Here is a 6000-nt window from a genome sequence, read left to right as displayed (position 1 = left end):
TTTCTGAGATCTTACATTGAGATCCATGCAAAAAAAAACTAGCTACTTATTTTTTCTTTCTTACAAATTATGTCACTTGACTAAGACTTGGTTAAGTCTCGGTTGATTGTGACCAAGCCAAACCCTTTCACGTACATAGCAGCACATAGAGACATACATAAACGCTCCTGGAATGGCAAACACCTTTGTGGGCTATGTTTCGGCACGTTCTTGGAATGGGCCTCATTGGGGTGAGCCTTGCCACAGTTTGAGATGATGCAGGCAAGGTCTACCCGAAGGTTGCACCAACCTACAAAGGTTGGTAGTTGCACTCCTTGCAACAGACCACTGGGATACGCAGAACAAGAAGCAACCTAGGCGAGGAGAACTATGCCTGGGAGTGTGAGAAGGCCAACAAGGGTGTCAATGACAATCCGAGTGCTCTGTCCCTCGCCCTAGTGGTCCATGAGGTCCAAGTGGTCGGCGACCGAGGTGGCCGGAGGTGAGGTCCCTGGGGCGCACCCACTGAAAGTAGTGGCCATCTTCCAGGTTGTACAACTGCAAGACATCATCCTGGTATGCACGGGTTGGTCTGTTGTTGATGTTGCACCAAAATTATGCTAAATCAAAAACCTAACAGTAGGTAAAAAATGAGATCCAATAGTTTATTAATTACAGACTGGTTAATCCTACCTAGCTAGACACAAATAAATCTAAAAAACTTACAATGTCAAGATATAAAAATAAGACACAAGTAAATCTAGCCAGTGCATGCATGTAGAGCACAAACTGACATGACAAGTACTCCGGGAAAACTTTCTCGTAGCTAGCTTCTTATGTGAGCAGTGGGTGATGGAACCTAAAGACACACCCTCCCGATATATACAAGTTTGCACATTCTGTTGCTCTATGCTTTCCTCAATAAAACTCACTACAACAAAAAGACCACGTATGGTCGCTTTTTCTGGGACGCTATTTTATTCGTCTCTACGCCCATGGACACTAGCGACCTAAAGACGCTTCTTAAGACGTTTATGGAGCGCCACAAGCCTTTTCTTATAATTAGCCTTTAAGAAAATAAGCATTTAATTTTAATTAACTTAGAGACGATTTGTGAGACGTTTTAGTGTGCGACTCTATTCTTATCTTAGACTTAAGAAATCTTTTCCCCACAAAAAACAGAAAAAGACTTTAGAAATCTTTGAATAATCATATTTTTAAGCCGAATAGCTATTAAAATGAGTTGTACTAAACTTTGAATAAAACTTCTAGACACCAAACCCTAGCCTAGAGTGGTTGTGGCGTGGGCTTGGACCTTTTCTTGGTCCGACCGAGAAGACTCGGTCAAACACCAAACTGGACGGTGTTCTGTTGGGCCTAATAAGACGACCTAGATCGGCTAATTGTGCTAGTGGGCTGAGACGGGAAACCCTATTATGTGCGAAGGTCAGCCGACGGGGATCCTGTACGGCGCACAGGTCGAGACCTCCTATAGGCTGCTCTCTGCGGCAAAGAGCTGTCGTTTTGCATAGACGACTCAATGACTAGGCCGGCCCCTGAAGATCAAGACCGACATCGAATGCGCACTATGGTGCAAAAAAACGCTATCACAGGGATTCAAAGAAGGGATCAAGTGTTATACATGACCTGCTACTACCAGTTGAACTAGCAGTCATATAAGAGCATATGGTAGCATCAACAATAAAGAACCAACAGGCTGCGCGGGCCAGAATTATTTTAGGAAATTTAAAAGTATTTTTTTCAAAAAAATGGAATGTTGTACAAAACTCAAACACTTTCCAAATTTGTAATTTTTTTAATAAACTATAACATTTTTGAAAAACAGGAACCTTTTTTGAAAATCATGAAGATTTCTTGAAACGGGATCATTTTTCCGCATTCCAGAACGAAATTTGGAGATGCGAACATACTTTGAAACTCCTGAATAAAATTTGAAAACACGAACATTTTTTCCAACTTGTGAAAAATTTATGAAACTAGGACATTTTTTGAAACTCTGGGAAAAAATGAAAAGGTAAATATTTTTTACAATTTGCGAGCTATTTTTGAAAATGGGAACATTTTTTAAAGCACGATTTTTTTTGAAAAGTTGTGAATTTTTTGAACAAAAGCATCTCCAACATTTTCTGAAAAACAAGAACATTTTATGAAAATTCCAAACATTTTTTTAATTTATTAACAACTTTAATAAACGAATTTTCTTCTTCTTTATGAGCACAGTCTACGCAAAACTGGGCCAGCCCATTGCGTTGCTGCTCGGTCGCTCGCCTGTGCGAAGTGCCGGCAGTTTGACGCAGTGCACGTCAAATAGGATATTCCGCGAAGGTTGTTGCGAACGAGCTGGCGCAAACCCCCCTCGCGCACTGGGCGTTCGTATGGGCCGTCCCATTTTCCTTTCGTTTTTCTTTCTATTTCGTTTTTTCTTTTCTTTCCTTTTGCCTTTTCTTTTCTCTTTTTTCTTCTTTAATTTCTAATTTTTTCATGATTCTCTTTCCAAATTTGCAAACAGTTTTTGTTCATTGATTCAACAAAACGTTCATCAATGTAAAAAAAATGTTCGTCAATTCATAAATGTTCATCAAATTCACTTTTATATTATTCCGATTTAAAAAATGTTCATTAAGTCTCAAAATTTGTTCATCGAACTAAACAAATGTTCATCAAATTTGTTTTTTATTCATTGTTTTAATTTTTTCCATAAAATTCAAATTGTGTTCTCAATAAAACTGTAAATAAGAATGCTAGATCCACCTCTGCTTTTTGCTATGCATGGAAACATGCAGAATCAACATATCCTCGACAATGTCCTCTTTGTCCCAATGTCATGAAAGAAGCATGATAAAAAAAAATCTCCACTCCTCTTCCTCAAGCTTGACATTGCTAAGGCCTTTGACTTTGTGCACTGGGACTATTTTCTAGAGGTCTTGAGGGGTTTTGGCCTCGGTAAAAAATGGAGAAATCTTATCTCCTAGGTGTTGGCGACATCTTCTCGGGTGCTCCTCAATGGGTGGCATGAGAGGGGGCTCATGCAAGGAGACTATAGAGTGGGTCATAAGGGGAGGGGGTGTGAGTAGAATATTGGCCTATTTCTTTAAAAAGCAAGTTATTCAAAGAGGACCAGAGTAAATAATACTAAGATAGAACTAAATAGAGGAAGTATAAGCTAAATTGACCGAGTCAAAGATATCAACATGCTATATAGAAGAATAATCAAGTAGCAATATAGGTACTCAATCCTAAGAAAATAGATAGATAACCTTGAGAACACCTAGTCAGAATACAAAGGTAAACATAACTTCATGCAGTACAATAGAGTGGTTTTCAACAATTTCAAAACACACACATAGAAGGTAGATGCGGAAGATCTTCGAAACACAAAGGAATTACTGAAAGTAACCGAGTGCGAAGAACTGGAACCTGTTAGCTCGACCAAGACAAAGCGATTTGTTAGACTAGTTCTTCGCACTCGGTTACTTTCAGTAATTCCTTTGGCCAGTGAAAGCGACTAGAGAACTTTGTCAATCAATCTCTTATCTGGAAGATTAACTCCCACTTGATTCAAGCGATTGAAGTACCCAGACATTCTGAGCACATGCTCACTGGCTGAGCTATTCTCCTCCATCTTGTAGGCAAAGATCTTGTCAGATGTCTCAAACCTCTCAACATGGGCATGAGCCTAAAATACCAATTTCAGCTCTTGGAATATCTCATATGTTCCATGGCGTTCAAAACGCTTTTGGAGCCCCGACTCTAAGCCGTAAAGGATGGCGCACTAAACTATCAAGTAGTCATCAGAACGTGTCTGCCAGATGTTCTCAACATCCACAGACGACGCTAGAGGGGTTGGCACACCGAGCGGTGCATCAAGGACAGAAGCCTTCTGTGTAGCAGTGAGGACAATCCTCAGACTACGGCCCTAGTCCGCACAATTGCTCACAATAACTTTCAACTTAGTCTTTCTCTAGGAACGTATTAAAACAGGGAGCTTAAGCATGAGCTATTGATCTGCAACTTAATTTGCAAAGACAATTTAGACTATGTTCATGACAATGAGTTCAATTAATCAAATTATTTAAAGAACTCCCACTTAGATAAACATCCCTCTAGTCATCTAAGTGATACATGATCCGAATCGACTAAGCCATGTCCGATCATCACGTGAGACGGACTAGTCATCAACGGTGAACATCTCCATGTTGATCGGATCTACTATACGACTCATATTCGACCTTTCGATCTCTTGTGTTCCGAGGCCATGTCTGTACATGCTAGGCTCGTCAAGTCAACCTAAGTGTTTCGCATGTGTTCCGAGGCCATGTCTGTACATGCTAGGCTCGTCAAGTCAACCTAAGTGTTTCGCATGTGTTCCGAGGCCATGTCTGTACATGCTAGGCTCGTCAACACCCGTTGTATGCGAACGTTAGAATCTATCACACCCGATCATCACGTGGTGCTTCGAAACAACGAACCTTGGCAACGGTGCATAGTTAGGGGGAACACATTTCTTGAAATTTTAGTGAGGGATCATCTTATTTATGCTACCGTTGTTCTAAGCAAATAAGATGTAAACATGACAGACATCACATGCAAATCATAAAGTGACATGATATGGCCAATATCATCTTACGCCTTTTGATCTCCATCTTCGAGGGACGGCATGATCACCTTCGTCACCGGCATGACACCATGATCTCCATCATCGTGTCTTCATGAAGTTGTCTCGCCAACTATTACTTCTACTACTATGGCTAACGGTTAGCAATAAAGTAAAGTAATTACATGGCGTTTTCATTGACACGCAGGTCACACAATAAATTAAGACAACTCCTATGGCTCCTGCCGGTTGTCATACTCATCGACATGCAAGTCGTGATTCCTATTACAAGAACATGATCAATCTCATACATCACATATATCATTCATCACATCCTTTTGGCCATATCACATCACATAGCATACCCTGCAAAAACAAGTTAGACGTCCTCTAATTGTTGTTGCATGTTTTACGTGGCTGCTATGGGTTTCTAGCAAGAACGTTTCTTACCTACGCAAAAGCCACAACGGTGATATGCCAATTTCTATTTACCCTTCATAAGGACCCTTTTCATCGAATCCGATCCGACTAAAGTGGGAGAGACAGACACCCGCTAGCCACCTTATGCATCAAGTGCATGTCAGTCGGTGGAACCTGTCTCACGTAAGAGTACGTGTAAGGTCGGTCCGGGCCGCTTCATCCCACAATGCCGCCGAATCAAGATAAGACTAGTAACGGTAAGCAAATTGAACAAATCGTCGCCCACAACTACTTTGTGTTCTACTCGTGCATAGAATCTTCGCATTAACCTGGCTCATGATGCCACTGTTGGGGATCGTAGCAGAAATTTAAAATTTTCTACGTATCACCAAGATCAATCTATGGAGTCATCTAGCAACGAGAGAGAGGGGAGTGCATCTACATACCCTTGTAGATCGCGCGCGGAAGCGTTCAAGAGAACGGGGTTGATGGAGTCGTACTCATCGTGATCCAAATCACCGATGATCCTAGCGCCGAACGGACGGCACCTCCGCGTTCAACACACATACGGAGCGGGGACGTCTCCTCCTTCTTGATCCAGCAAGGGGGGAGGAGAAGTTGATGGAGATCTAGCAGCACGACGGCGTGGTGGTGGAAGTAGCGGGATCCCGGCAGGGCTTCGCCAAGCGCAAGCGGGGAGGAAGAGGTGTCACGGGAGGGAGGGAGGCGCCAGGGCTTGGGGTGCTGCTCCCATGCGCCTCCCCACTATATATAGGGGTGGAGGGGGCTGGTTTCTTGCCCTCCAAGTCCATTGGGACGTTGGCAAAGGTGGGGAAAAGAAATCCCATCATTTTCCTTCCCCACCGATTGTTATCCCCCCTTTTTAGGGATCTTGATCTTATCCCTTCGGGATATGATCTTATTCCTTCTAAGGTGGGATCTTGGTGCGCCTTGACCAGGGGTGTGGGGCCTTTCCCCCACTACCC

This window comes from Aegilops tauschii, chromosome 7 (genome assembly GCF_002575655.3).
Source record: "Aegilops tauschii subsp. strangulata cultivar AL8/78 chromosome 7, Aet v6.0, whole genome shotgun sequence".
NCBI lineage: Eukaryota > Viridiplantae > Streptophyta > Magnoliopsida > Poales > Poaceae > Aegilops > Aegilops tauschii.
The sequence above is the reverse complement of the archived record's forward strand: the minus strand, read 5'-3'. Positions refer to the sequence as shown.